We start from the raw sequence: 15,408 nt of genomic DNA, 5'->3' as shown, positions 1-15,408 counted from the left end.
TCCTCTCTGGCCAGTATCCGTTACGCCTATAATGGCTGCTCAAAGTTCAGGGTGGCATTTTGCTGATGAGCCTAAAATAGTCTTCTTGGGGTTGTTGGATGCGATTTGACAGTAGTTAAGGTGTAAGGGGCAACCATTGAGCTGAAATCTTGTCTAAGCCATTTTGATACGTGAACCGCCTTGCAGCCTTGCAAAGCTCTTAATTCCTCTCGTAAACTTCAATTGTCCCATTTAGCAGGGTCCTTTAGAAGGTCATTAATCAGTCACTAAGGACATGAAGGTTTTACATTTTGCTTGCTTAACACAACACAGCCTAACACAGTGTCTCCCACTGAATTTCAGATCAGCTGATACCGGGGTGCCTTCTAACCGGCAGTCAATCTCTTTCACTGCTTTGGAGGATGTATCTGCTCAGCTCTGGGTCGATGGACGAGGGCCCGGAGCTTAGGGCTCAGCAGGAAGGAGGCCCTTTTGTAAGGCCACCAGCAGAACCAGGCAGTGGATCTGGAAACTAAGGGGCCAGGGAGCAAGCAGCTTCTGTGCTCTTCTGATCTTACGTTCGATGAGGGGGAAAAGTTCAAGCAAAACAGGAGCGACCAGGTCAGTCTGGTGAACCTGCCCCGTGCTTGGCATAGCGCGTGCTCGCAGCTTGGTTCTGGGTCAAGACAATGGCCTCAACCACTGACATCTTGGACAGGGTGCGTCTTTGCTGGGTGGGTTGTTTTGGGCATTGCGGGATGTTTAGCCACACCCCTGGTCTCTGCCCCCTCCCCAGTCACAACAACCAAACATGTCTGTGGACAGAGGCAACGAGCCCCTGGGGGGGTAAAGTTGCCCCCACGGAGTGAGAACCACTGGTCTAGGTCACAGAATTATGCTTTGTCCCCATGTTCCTGGAAACGTTCATTTCTCCAGAGGAATCTACAAAACATGTGAACTCCTGACCGTGTCTCTCTCACTCTGATTTAGTAGATATCGTGTTTATAAACACACTTGTGTTTAAGCGTGTGCATTTTCACGTCCATGTACCCATAATGGCCTGGCTCTTGGTGGGTGCTGGGGTCTCTGCACTTGGGTGGAAAAAGAACATTCCGGATTTAAACCAAGATGTAGAAAAGATAAGTTTATGGAGGCAAGATGTTAACAGTGGGCCGACTTCCTGACGATCGGGAGAGCTGGCTCAGGGCGCAGGGGCGTGTCTGCTTTTTCAACCCAAAGACAAAGGAGTGTGAGGAGCCGTCTCGCCTTACACCTGCTGACCTGCCGATTGGGTGGGGAAGGATGCAGTCTTCTGATTGCATATGTTGCCCCTATAGGAGCAGGGTAAGGAGTGGGCTACCTACCCTTCCTAGTGGGGAAGGAAGGAGAGGCCAGGTTGGTGGGGTGGACAGGTCCTGGAAAACCTGTAACAAGGACAGTGAGACACAAGGGCTGATAAGGGTCTGGCAATTCTTATCTTGGCCAGAGGCTTTTTGAGTTTTATTTCCTTGGAGACGCCTCGAAGTCCCACAAGGCTCTTCATATTTCTAGGGAATAATGTGGCTAATGGAGATGAACACACCGGGGGAAGGGTTAAAACCCCTGCCGCGCTGGTTTCCTCCCACTGCCGCGGGCCGTCCACAGAGGGAGGCAGGTCAGGGGTCAGAGGTGGCTCTCCCACGTGGCGCCAGGGTGGGCTTGGGAAAACCTGGCAGCCTCCCTGTCCGAGGCATCCTCACTAACGCAGAGGGACACAGCCCTGCCTGGCGGTGGTTGTGGGTTCCAGGCGCGTTCACACAGGTGAAGGTCTCAGGACCACGCCTGGAGAAAATGCCCAGGCGAGCTGGTGGCCATTGTGCAGTCATTGTCATCTTTTTGCTGAGGCTGTGCATTCTCAGTCCTTCTACTCATCAGTCTCCGGGGACCAAGGCCCGCCCGTGTCAACTACTGCCGTGTACCCAGGGTCTCGCTCAACACGAGCACGTAGGAGGCACTCAAAGAATGATCACGGAATACATGCCAGATGAAGAAATGGGAGTGAAAGTCCCACTTTGGGCAGGAGAGGTTTCTGGATGAACTCGAGGTACCTCCCTACCTGTCCCAGCCGGTGAACCCACGCGACACCACTCGGGCTCCCATCAAGGGCTTGTTTAGGTCACGCAGCCCAGCTCTGACCCTGCCCCTCCTCCCAACCCCACGCTTCCTGGGCCAGCACCACCTCCGCCCGTGGGAGAAACTCCATCAGCCACCTAGGGTGACCAGCTGCTTCTACTGCATACCTTCCCTTGGGAGGCCACGATTCCTGGAAGCATAGGGGAATCGTTCACGACTTTGCTCTAAAAAGATGAATAGTAGGTTGGCATTCCAGGGGGATGTTAGGAAAGGGACGTCCTTTCAGACTAACACGGAGATAGAGAGCAAATTTTTTTTCCTGTAAACGTATTTTTAGAAAAAGAGGTAGAGTGAGCTGGAGTGAGAGTTTGTAGTTTGTTTTTTGTTGTGGTTGGAAATTAGAGCTATGGGGACTGTGCACGCACTATTTTGTATCTTGTAAAATTGCAAAGAGCAGGGGGACACCGGGGAGCTACTGCAGATATGGCTCTGTTCTGAAATAGAACACCAAACAGAATTTTCAATGCTAAGGCTTCAGCCAGGAGCGGGGCAGAAGGCCCAAGGGGAGCTCGCGGTGCCTTAGGCAGAGGCTGGGAAATAGAGCTCTTTGTGGTGCGGCTCCCATCAGGTGGCACGAACCACAGTCCTCTCCTCCCCAGCTCGAATTCTCTCTCCCCCCTTTGGAAGCTGGGATGGAAGGTGGTTGGAGTCCTGAGGTTAGAGTCTTGAGGTTAGCTCGAACAACATAAATAATCCAGCAAGATCACGCGTCTCTCTTTCTCTTGCTTTCGTTTCAGCTCTTGGCCCCGGAAAGCAAGCACCCAGTGGTCTTCACTGGAGCTCTTGCAACTCTTGGAAACAAGCAATTGCAGGGAGAGGGAGCCCCTTACCTGATGCTTGGTCATGAATAAATGACAAGTCTCGGGATCACAGAGAAATAAGGCAGTGCTTTCTGTTTGGAAAATTGAGGAGGATTTGAGTCCTTTACCTGTGCCCCTTTTGAGCGTGTGTGTGTGGCAGTGATTACACATTAATAATGTTTTGACTTCCCTGCTTTCAATTTCAGACTCACTATTATCCAGAATCAGGCTGCAAATTTAAGCACCATTAAACTGAAGTTGACAAGCACTACTGACAGCAGACGACTGTTTCTAAAACTGAGCAGTGGGACAGGCGTCACTTTCCCAAACAGACCCGTACGGGAAAATCAGAGCCACAGAGAATTAAACGGGAGGGGTTGATAGATCAGCCAGGTCTTAGGACACAGGACGCGGGTGGCCCCAAGGGACCCTGAGGCTCCAAGGGCAGTTTCGGGAAAAGGTGTGAGAGATCTTTGTGCTGTAACAGTGGTGTCGACTGGACACCACTGCAGAGCCAGGGAGTAAAAGCAATGCCGTCGTTAAGGTGGTTAATAGGAGAATGTAATAGAGTAACTTTTTCATATGAATCAATAAACGTCTTTTGAATCTAAGTTAAACAGTAACAAGTCTATTTGGGTCCCTATATTAAAAGTTGTTCTGTACTATTTAACAAAAATTCTGAACAATTAAGGGACTTGCTTCGGGCCAACTAGCTATTTAGAGAGAGCCAGGCTGAGGATTCAGGTCTCCTGAGACCTTGTCTAATTATTTTTCTCTTGATCAAGAGGAGAATTTCATATTCATGAGGACAAAAGCAAAGCGGCAGTTACTCTACCATTTCTCATTTCCCACGCTTGCCCCCGCCCCGCCCCCATGTTAGTAGCATCTTTAACAGAAAGGGAAGTAACGTGTTGAAACCACACACACACACACACACACACACACACACACACTCACGTGTTTAAGACAAATACATGCTTTCTGAGAAAACAACCCCCACACCTCCATGTTTCACTGCAGTGGATTTCTTTGTGTTCCGAGGTCTTCTTTCTCGCCCGTGCTGCTCTCCTTTGCAACATGAGCTGATGGAAGAAAACATTTTTAATACCGATGAAGAGCAGAAGATGAGGTAATCGGATCAGCAGGGGCCGCCATGCTTCTTCCTGGCAAACTTTAAGGGAAACTGACATGAATGAGCCAGAATTTGATTTTTTTCATGCCCTGAAGGGTGAACCTGATGCCTGGGTACTTTATTGCACGCCTTGAGGTAAACGGAAACGAGTTTATCTTCCTCCTTTTGCAGCCGGGATGCATGGACAGGAATACACAGATGCCTTTTTCTCCAAGCTCTGTTTGCTGATTCTCTTACATGGGTAGCCGTGACCCTCTCTGGAGGCTCCCACGAATCATTCAATGAGATCTGGGCGGGCCTAATGTTGGAGGATCCCGTGAAAGGCTGGGAGAGTTTGGGTCGCTCCCCAGAAACTGGACTGGGCAGCCCAGGGCATCACATGAGGCTGAGTGTGGCCAAAACCAGCAATTCATTTATGAGCAATAACTGAGCAATGAGCTTGAACCTGGCTAATTCTGTCTCCTGGTTTTATATTCTGCTCCAGAAAGGAGAGCCAGCAACATCACAGATGCTGGCATTTCTCTTGGTTGCAAGGTCTCTGTACACCTGCCGGTACCAGGTTGATGGCTTTGACTTCATGCGCTTACTTGTGTGCGCCAAGCACACGCTCTGCTCCCCGTGCTGGGCTAAGGCCTGGAACAGGCTATGGTCCAGGGGTGCAGACTCCAACTCGGAATAGATATTAGGTGAGAGAAACCTCCGGCTGCGCAGTTGGGAGCAGGGGGCCAGGATGCCAGGGAGGAGCTGATACAACTTGGGATCTCGTGGGATGAGCCCATGTGATGGGATTGGGGCCCTGGCTGCCGGGCTAGCGTGGGGGTCACCCCTGGACACCGCCACATCTTTACCAGGCCTCAGGCCTTCCTGCTAATCTCCTACAAAGTGGACAGAGGGCTGCAGCCTTGGGGGCCCCCCGGGGCATCGAGCAAGGTTGTGAGAATGTTATTTTCATGGTTTTTATCATGTGTGGTTACCTTCTTATTACAGTTGATGATGATTTTAACTTAGAGGAGATATATGCTTTATTTATTTATTTAGTTAGTTATTGCTTTTTAGGGCTGCACCTGTAAAATATGGAAGTTCCCAGACTAGGGGTCAAATTGGAGCTGCAGCTGCTGGCCTACACCACAGCCACAGCAATGCGGGATCCTTAACCCACTGAGCGAGGCCAGGGATCCAACCCTTGTCCTCATGGACACTAGTCGGGTTCATTACCGCTGAGCCACAAAGGGAATTCTGCATTTTTCTTTTAAAACAAATCTGGTAAGTAATAAAGGTGGATCCCTCAGGACATGAAGACAGAGTCTGTGGTTACAGTAAACAAATGTCCTGCTTGGAGGCTGCTGGCCCATGGTCTCCAGTTTTGCTTAACCCCAGGGGGTCCGAGGGCTGCAGGTTGGAGATGAGGGCCCTGGCTGTGGCCCAGGTGGACAGGGCATGGGAGGTGAGGGCAACGCCTCAAGTGACAAAGGTCAGGCAGAGATGCCAGAACGGGCTGCCTCCTGCCTGAGGGCAGTGGTTGGAGGAATAAAGGCCAGTTGTCAGGCTGGCTGAGGGGCTCTCCTGGGGGTTCTCCTAGCCCCCCTTCTCAGTGGCAGTTTCTAAAGGGAAAGGCAAACCCTTTTAGGAAATGCCTCATTAGTAATATAAATATCAGCCCAGGAGGCTTTTAATTTGAATGATCAATATTAAAATATCAAACACTGCACTGTTTTCTAAATTTAAAATTTACACACAGCTCTCTCTAGGGGGAGAAACGAAGGGAGGAGAAATTGAGAGCCAGAGAGAGGGAGAGAGATGGGGGGGGCAGTCCCAAGGAAAGAGAGAGAGAGAATGATGGGGGTGGGCAGACCTTGGAGGGCTGGGGGAGGGGGCTGTGGGGCTGTGGGGGAGGGGCAGGGGGCACAGAACCCACCCACTGCCCGTTTCTCCCTGGCACAGAGACCTTCTGAAAATACAAAGCACCACCCGTCCTCCGGCTCACAGCTGGGGGGCCTGCACAGGCACACAAGCTCAGATTCCAAGGGCGATTTCCGACATTATAAACCAAGAGCTTTTAAAACATCCAAACCATGTGACACAATATTTCCACGGCTCGCAATTCTTCCCTTGGGAAATAATCAGTGAGGTGCAGGGAGATACCTCTCAGAAGGTTCTCCTCGCAGAAAAAGCAAAAGGCACATGATCAAGCCATGTAAGGTAGACAAAGAGCTGGGCGGCTGAATGAATTCTGCTTCTGCCTCCTGACCTGCAACCTAACCTGCCTCCTGACCTGCCTCCTGACCTGCCTCCTGACCTGCTATCGGGCAAGGTGCCATTTTTTCAATCATTTTTGTGGAATCTGAGAACTTCTCGAGTTATGATTTACCTCGGATTTTTCCCTTCAAACTTTTAACTTAGATAGTGCTTAGGCCTAATCCTACAAAAAATAACATTTTATGAAATCATTGGGTCTCTATGCTACTTCTGTAATTTTTCAAGTACAAATTAAAATACTCAGTGACTGAGATAAAGACATCCTTATCCACAGACACCCTAAGATGCCCTTGGATGTGAGCAGAAGGGAAACACCATGTGCCGGGAAAGGCTCAATCAAATAAGATCCAGTGTGTCACTTTACTGTTATGGAGACGATGCTGGAGTGTTATGTTTATTAACAAAGACAAGTTTATTCCACAGATGTTACTGAGGAATTTGCTACATGCCAGCCACGTGCTTTGTCCCAGAAATACAGGACAGAGTTCTGGAAAGTTCCTGGTGGAACACAAAATAACAGATGACAAAATAATGTGTAACTTGTTATCTCCTTACTGTGAAAACATGTCTACACACACACACACACACACACACACACATATCCATAAACAGAGAAAAAGGCCTTGAAAGGAGAGGCTGCATGCGTTCAACTGTGGTTATATCTGCACCTTAAGATTGCAGGTGACTTTCTTTTTGCGAGGTACATGTTCTGCTTTGTCTGAAATAAAGATGGATAACCGGTACTCATAAAACGTAAAAAACTGAAAACAGGAAAATAGACAGTGCGTCGTCTCTTCCTCTGAGGATTAGACGGCAGCACCCCTTTAATAGCAGGTGTAGCCCCGTCTTTGGAGTTTCTATTATTTTGAGTTTGGTTGATGGGGGCCCTCCCTGGGGAGAGTCCATTTCCACCACTGATGGAGAAACACTGCTTGCTGCTTTCTGTATCTGCCATCCCCTAATACCAGAACGCCCGCCTGGGGGACAGCGGGAGACCCACTTTGTTTGAGCATCTTTTAGGTGAATTTTTGCTCACCACAGGTTTTCAGGGCAACGCAGTCTTACTCTGTAATTCAGGGGAGGTCTGGGCTCCGAGGCTCCGAGTTCTGATCCAGCCAGATTAGAAGTGGTCTCTGTTTCCCCGTTGGACAGGCAGCCCCAGGAGGCCCCCAGGACCCCCTTTCCTGCTTTCCCGGTTTCGCAGCACAAAGAGGAGGAAACAGACTTTCCGGAAGGCCCCCTTTTAAACCTTCACAGGACATGTGAAAACTCTCAAGGGCCTCAAAAGTGTATTATGTGCTTAATGGGGAAAAGGACCAGGGGACATCTAGAGAGGCAGTGACCTCGTGAATTGCGTCCTCCGCCCATTAGCTCCTGGGGATTTTCTGGTGGAGAAATGGGGCTGCGACGAGGGTAACCCCTGTGCTCCGGTCACCGGCGTCCTGGGCCCGGCAACAGGGGCCCGGTGCCCGGCCAGGTAACAGGGGCCCTGTTGGTGCTTTCTTTCAAGAACCAAGTTCAAGAACTAGGTGTGGACAGCGCTCTGTATGTGGGTGTTTTTTATGGCCTCTCCCTGCTCGGGCTTCTCCTGCAGACGAGTGGTCAGTTCCAGCTTCTTCGCCCTTCCACGAGGGGAGAGACGGACAAACAGAAATCCATCGCTACTACCAGCGATCCGCCTGCTTCTGTGTTGATCTTCCACCTTTTGAGATTTTTTTTCATCCTGGCTGACTCCTCACACCTCAAAGCTTTGGCAGTTGCCACACGTATTCAAACCCAGGATACATCACGTTTGGGTGCATTTTGTCTCTTTCCTCTTAATTTTTGGAGCGACCTTCTTTAGACTTGTCTTTCTATCCCCCTTTCTCAATTTTAAACTTTGGCTTCAACGTGCGCAGACAACAGAAAAGCAACGATGCACTGTTTTTCATTGCCTTAAAAACCCCAAGTAGTACACCCATCACAGGAAGTTATTTAAAAAGGGACGGGACTGCTTTGGAAGTTGCTCAGCAACTCCAGGGGCCCTTTCCTTTATTTCAACAGAAGCAGAGAGGGAATCAATGGTTCCAGTTCATAATAAAGCACTTTCCTCTAAACATCACCCAGCTGCCGCCCTCCGAGGCTTTAGTTAGGCGAGTGGTTCCAGGACACCCACCCTGTGACGTGTGCTGATGACAAGGCACAGAGCAGTGTAGTTTCTAAGTGAGCCAGTTCTAGGGGAATACATCAGGCTGGCGCATTAGCTACCAGGGAAACCTGGCTCACTCCTCACTGCCCCTTTGATAAGCAGTCACTAGCTGGGGCTGTGCAAGAATATAGGAAGGTCAGCCCTATGCCTGGGGTGGAGGCGAGGCTGGCCGTGATCGGGCAGGGGCTGGTCAGAGCAAGAGAACTGCCATCTTGATGGCCTGACCGTGTAGCAACCTTTCTACGATTATTCCCCAGGGCTGACTCTGGGGCTGGGGCAAGAAATGCACGAGGTGAGCTGGAGCACCTTCTAGGTCCACAAAGTGAGACTTAGACACTTAAAACTCCCCACCAACCAGACAAAAATAATCCTTCAGCAACGGGCTATGGGATGTGCCTTCCGAGAGACGCAGGGGCTGAATGGTCACCCATCAGCCAGAGCTCTCGAACAATTATTTTTTTTCCTTTTAGGGCCACATCTGTAGCATATGGAAATTCCCAGGCTAGTGGTCCAATGGGAGCTGCAGGTGCCAGCCTATGCCACAGCCACAGCCATGGCCACACCAGATCTGAGCCACGTCTGCAAGCAGCACTGCAGCTTGAGGCAACACTGGATCCTGAACCACTGAGCAAGGGCAGGGATCGAACCCACATCCTCAGGGAGACAAGGTTGGGTCCTTCACGTGCTGAGCCACAACAGGAACTCCTGGAGCTGGGGCAGTTTGGGAAAAATAAAGTAAGTACATGGTTGTGTGGGACTATATTCAGAACACACACTAAATATCCGCACGTCCACGCTGTTAGAAACAGACCTATCCCTGCAACTTAGGGGGCGGGACAGACACACCTCCTGTGCAGCAGGATTCTGAACCACTCATGCAGATAATCCAGCCTCCAGGAGGTGGAGCCTACCTCCTGGCCCCTCAGGTGTGGCCAGAGCGCGTGTGGTGGCAAAGGGGAGCAGGAGCAACCACCCTGGAGAATCTGGCCAGCAGGACCTCAGCCAAGGGATCGGGGCCAACATCAGCAGCAGCGAGTCCAGCCGAGAGTGAGCGCCCTTGGCGGGATGCGATGAGCAAGGCCCTTCACCTCTGGCCTTCAACACCAACGATCACGACAACATCACGACAAGCCCACGTGAGGGACAGTCCCTGGGTGTCTAACCGGCACTCCTCAAAACAGTCGCGGTCAACCACCAGGACGACTCACAGCCAAGCGTCCCCTGAGGAGATGTGACAGCTAAACGTCGTCGTGCAGTGTCGTGGACCTGACCCGGGTCGGGAAAACCAATGCTAGACAAGCCGGGGGAGGGGGGGATCCGAGCGAGGCACAGGTGTCACATGACGGCGCGCACAGACTGTGGCGACTGACGCCAGATGCTGCCACTCGAGGGGACGGGGAGGGGTACATTACTGGAATTCCTGGTATCATCTTCCCCATATTCCTACAAACCTAAAACTCTTCTAGAGCAAAAAGCTTAGGGGGAAGGCACCGCGGGAAGACTTTCGGACGATGTCATCAGATTATCCTAATCGAAACATGTTCGAATGAAAGAACCGCCTCTTATTTTGAGACCACGTCCGTTTCGTGGGGGAGGGAAGGCTGGGGGGCTCACACTGACTGCTCCTGGCAGCCTTCCTTCTTGAGAGATTCTGTAAGGCAGATCTCCACCTGACACACGGTAAGACGGAGGCTGGGGCAGGTCAGGGCCACCCACACACCACGTGAGAAAACGGGCGTGGGGTCTCCTTGTGCTGTGGTCCCAAGATCATGTCAACGAAAACAATCCCCTTTGAGGAAGGCGGAACTGTTTACAGAGGAAAAAGAGGAAAGAGACAGTTTCTTCCCTTCGGCCCCTTCTACCGCCGCAGGTGAAAGTGGAAAATCAGGCTACGTGTGTGGTCAGGAGTCCTCGTGGAGCCGGGTGAGACCAACTGACTGTGTGGACGTGAACGCTGCACTTCACGTCCTGTCTTACTGAGCTAGTAAACCAAGACTAATACCTGGGAATGACAGAACCGGGCAGTTGCATAAACCGCTGTTTACGCGATCATCAAAACCCGAGGACGGAGAGGAGGCTGGTGTGAGGGTGCCGGGTCCCGTGTGTGCCGCACGCGCACTCTAAGAGGGGACCATTCCCCGCCCTGCTGGCGGGGCGGCTGTGGCGGGGAAAAGGCAAGATAACCCCCGCCGCTTCTCAGCCAACAGCAGCCTGGGAACCAGCAGTACGTCCCGCTGCTTTTTCAGCCCAGAGACATCTCGTGGCGTCTGCAGCTTCACCCACTGAGAAATGAGCCTGCAGACCTGATATTATCCGACTTTCTGCAAAGCAAACGTGCAGCCCGAGTGCCGTGGGGAATCTTAACGTCCCGTGATGTATGGTGGCTGATTCAACCTGGGATAAGTTTGGGAATGTTAACTTAGGTTCCCCGAGATGGTTTATTAATACGCACTCTAGTCTAGGGACTGAGGATTATAAATCAGACTCCATTGAACCCAGTTTAAATTGTGTTCCTCTGTCTGATCCTATCTTGGTACAGTTTCTAAATCTGCTGAGAAACTTCTTGAAAAATAGATGGAAAATGAAGTTTCCATGGCAATGCAATTTGTTTTGCCCCCAGAAAATGACAAAAGGAATAGAAACCATCCTGACCCACCTCTTCCTCCGCGCCTCCCCCACCCCCACCCAGCACAGCTTCTGACTCAGCTCAGCATCCCCACCCCCACCCAACAAGGCTTCTGACTCAGCTCAGCATCCCCACCCCCACCCAGCACAGCTTCTGACTCAGCTCAGCATCCCCACCCCCACCCAGCAGGCTTCTGACTCAGCTCAGCATCCCCACCCCCACCCAGCACAGCTTCTGACTCAGCTCAGCATCCCCCACCCCCACCCAGCAGGCTTCTGACTCAGCTCAGCACCGCGAGGTGGGGGGAGGGCGAGGTGTGGGCAGAGCAGCCGGGGCGACAAAGGAGCGCAGGGGATGCTTCCTAGAGCGCAGACCCTCTTTATCTTCTACAGTACGTGGCGACCGGCCGCGGAGTCACGCAGAGCTCCGGGGGTTGCTCACTGCAATCCGTGCACTTTTAACGCCCTGCCCCCGCGCACCCCACTTCCTAAGGTCACAGAAACACCGACCCATGCCAGCTTTGCAGGTTTAGTCCTGTTCAAGTGAGTTAATTCTAAGGCTTTGGGCTCCACCCTGCCCATCCATCTCACTCTCCAGACTGACCACGGACCCAAAAGGAGACTCTGGCCAAATCCGCGTGAACCCTCTCCCAACTCTTAGGAGCCGTGTTCTCCTCAGAGTGGGCTGGCACGACGGAAGGGAGTGGGGGAGTGGGTTTTTTTAAATTAATCCTGTTGACATTTAAGATTTCGGGGGAAGGTTTTGCAATGTGGCAATGGGGTGTAGATTTGCAAGTTCAAAACAAAGTTTTAGGCGCAAGGGTGCCAAGCAATAAATTCCAGCAGACAATGCTGTCTGTTCCAATCAGCCTCAGCAGCAGGGGAAGGCCAGCGAGCAGCCCGCCTTCTCCAGGCCTGTCTCCTGCAGTTTGTCCTGATGTGGGAAGGGGAGGGGGTGCGATCTTGGCCTCCCCCAGATGCTGCTTCGAAGTGAACCCCCAGCCCTGGTGGTCTGAAACGAAGAAGCTGAGGGGCAAGTGGAGCTTACAAGGCCCAGTCTGGGGGGTGGGGGTGGGGGTGGGGGCGGGGACGGGGTGTCTGGGGCTGATAGATGCAGACTGTTCCACTTAGACGGATAAGCGACGAGGTCCTGCTGTACAGCCAGGGACACTACACCCAGTCTATTGGGTAGAACACCATAGGAGAGACTATGAGAAAAAGAACGTGTGTGTGTGTGCGTGTGTGTGTGTGTGTGTGTGCGTGTGTGTATGTACATGTATGACTTCCATACATATATGTATGTATGACTGGGGCTCTTAGCTGTACAGTAGAAACTGGTGCAACGTAAATCAACTACACTTAAAAAAAAAAAAAAAACAAGGCCCGGCCTCACCAATGTCCCTCCTGGGCCCTCCCTGTCGGGGGAACCATTTGCAAAACGACCCCTCCTCCTTCCCGGCCTGCAGGATGGACCTCCGAAGCGGGGAAGAGCCCTAAACTCACCTGGACAGGTCACATCCCCGCACTCCAGGAATCTGGACTGTGGGGGGAGGCAGAGAGCTGGTCTCTGAGTGGGAAGGAGATGACACACTCCTGTGGGGGGGGGGGGGAAGCTGTGCCTGGAGAGAGGGGGGAGGGGAAGGGCCTCTGGGCGCTGGTCCAGCCCTCTCCTGAGGGTGGCTCACTCTGCTGTGTCTGGGCAGCTGGGCCTGGGACACCGGAAAGGCCTCATATGAACCCTCTCTTACGCTGCCTCCAATCCGTCCTGGTCCCCAAGCGCCTTTGCTGTGGTGGCCCCTTCAAGTCACCTTCTCTGTCCAGGGGCTTGGAGTTGGCACCCGTCAAGCCCACAGTAAGAGCTTGTCTCCCAAACACATTCACGACGGTTGTCCCAAAGAGCGGGGATGAAAGGAGGTGGCACCAGCCCACTGTGGGCGGCTCGAAGGGGCTTGGAGACCCCCAAGGTCCCTGGGGCTCTTTCACTCTGTGGCTGGTCCCCTGGCCTGGTCTTGCTAAGACACAGGGATCCCAGAAAGCTGTAGCCCCTGGCCCTGCTTCAAAGAGGCTGCGCTGTGACCAGGCACAGTGGGGATGTCCACCTTCCCTCTGTGCCCACCTGGCTGTCACCACCTCTGCTGCCACCCGCTCCACACCCTTTGCAGAACCCACTCCTGTGATCCTCCCGCAACAGAGAGCTTTCGGGAGCCTGCTGGGATGGACACCTGGCCCTCCCCCAGCACTGGTGACAGTTAGCATTGTCTTAGCTGTTTGGTGAGCTCCTGGGATGTTAGCCACTGTGCTGCCTTTATACGTCTTGACTCGTTTAATCCGCAGGCGGCCTGTGCGGTGGTGGGGATTTTACCACCTCTGTTTTACAGATGAGAAAACGGAGGCCCAGAGACATGTGGAAAACAAAAGAAGACACAAGTAAGCATGAAGACGCTGAGCAGGAACGGCTGGTCATAACCCACGACACCCTGCATGCCAGAGGCCCGGCTCTGGTCCTGGACACGGAACCCCCGGGCCAAGTACCCCCCGCACAGCAGGCTCCGACATGGCTGAGCCACGTACACACCCCCAAATGCAAACCCATCGCCAGGCATCATAGCACCCCTGGGAGCAGCCAGCTGCACCTCCACCACGCTGGGAAGACGAGGGTGCTCTTCCCTGGCAGCCTGGGCCGACACCTGTTTGAACCACTTCAGTTCCAAAACAAAGGAGGCCATGGCCTCACACTCCTTACAGCTACGAGTGACGCACTCAGAGGAAGAGACGGGACAGGCAGGGGGCTGTTTCCGTACGGGGCCAACTCGTGTTGTGGATCTGCACCGAAAATAACCTCTCTTTTGTTCATTTCTTCGTCTCCATCCACCAGGCATTTACTGAGATGCTACAGAATACAAGGCAGCCGTCCAGATTTTTCCAGGAACAAAGGTGAGTCAGGGTGGCGTTGAAATCCTGTCCATGCACAGACACAGCGTTTCTAGAACTGGGTGCAGGGAAATGCAGAGGGGGGGCTCACAGGGAGGGGGGCACACGTCCCCTGGGAGTCGGGGAGGGCCCATGTGCAGGAGGGAGGAGCAGGAGCAAGGGCTGCTGGGTAAGGAAGAACGGCCATGTTCAGGCGCATGACGAGTATTTCTAGTTCGGTGGGATCAGAGACATGTGAAAGGAGAAAGTTTAATTTGCTCCCAGAGGTCTTTTCTTTTTCTTTTCTTTTTTTGGTCTTTTTAGGGCCGCACCGTGGCACATGGAGGTTCCCAGGCTAGGGGTTGAATCAGAGCTGCCGCTGCCGGTCCACACCACAGCCACAGCAACGCAGGATCTGAGCCGCATCTATGACCTACACTGTAGCTCATGGCAACACCAGATCCTTAACCCACTGGGCGAGGTCAGGGATCGAACCTGCATCCTCACGGATACTAGTCAGATTTGTTTCCACTGAGCCATGACGGGAACTCTCCCCTAGAGGTCTTGATTATCAGGCTGAGAAGTTTAGATTTTATTCAGCCACCTTCAAGGTTTTCTGATTTCTTTGTGCAAGAATCTGAATGTTTCCTTGGGCTAACTGTCTGATTCTTTAGCAGCTTTTATTGTGGTAAAATGGGCGAGGGGCGCACGGCGCAGCCTGCAGCCCATTCTATAGATGAGGGCTGTTGGCCCAGACTTTTGTTTCCTTGCAGCTGCTTAAGCAAAGAAAGTGGTTTATTGACTAATCTGATTGGAAATGCTAAGAAATGGGGCTCACTTCAGGTATGGTTGGATCCAGAAGCTCAAACACCATAGTCATAGGCTTTTCTCTTGGTCCAGTTTCTTTCACTCTTGGCTTTATTCTCTGCTAGATGGTTTCCAAAAAGAAGCAAAGATGGGCCCTGGCTGCTCTGGGCTTCCCTGCAGCTTAGCCCTGACGGTCCTGGAAGCAGCAACATCTCTCTTCTTGGGATCTGTATTAATCCCTCAACAGGACTTGATCTGTTTGGTCAGGGATTGACCCTGTTTATCACGTCCAACCCTGGCCAAGGGCTGAGGGTGCTCTGATTGGCTGGTGTGGAAGGTGTGATGACCCAGATGGGGGAAGAATTGGGGCCTCCAAGAAATGAATCCAGCAAGAGACACGCCCCCAGCACAGCAATTAGAGGCCGGCACAGAGCCACTGAGTCGCCACACTTCAAGGCTGACCTCTCCATTCTCCACAAACCTGCAGTGCTTTGTGAAATCCTGGATTTTGCACACATCCTATTACACGGTAGTTAACT

The 15,408-nt window shown here is 52.3% G+C and overlaps 1 long non-coding RNA gene across 3 annotated transcripts in view; it reads right to left on the bottom strand.

The window, feature by feature from the left end:
* Window positions 1-15,408, bottom strand: part of LOC102161661 (uncharacterized) — a 509,074-nt gene that overhangs the window by 39,040 nt on the left and 454,626 nt on the right. The window contains exon 11 of one of the 3 annotated variants that reach the window (XR_014832665.1): window positions 3,954-4,033. The exons of the other annotated variants lie outside the window; for them this stretch is intronic. This is a non-coding gene — a long non-coding RNA (uncharacterized LOC102161661). The remainder of the gene's footprint in view (window positions 1-3,953; window positions 4,034-15,408) is intronic. 3 annotated transcript variants of the gene reach the window in all.

This window comes from Sus scrofa, chromosome 17, assembly GCF_054392235.1.
Source record: "Sus scrofa isolate SSC_HxYL_T2T_F1_AM1 chromosome 17, Sscrofa_HxYL_maternal_Yorkshire_Landrace_v2.0, whole genome shotgun sequence".
NCBI classification, from domain to species: Eukaryota; Metazoa; Chordata; class Mammalia; order Artiodactyla; family Suidae; genus Sus; species Sus scrofa.
Note: the sequence above shows the minus strand (reverse complement) of the source record. Positions and strands in the feature narration are given on the sequence as shown.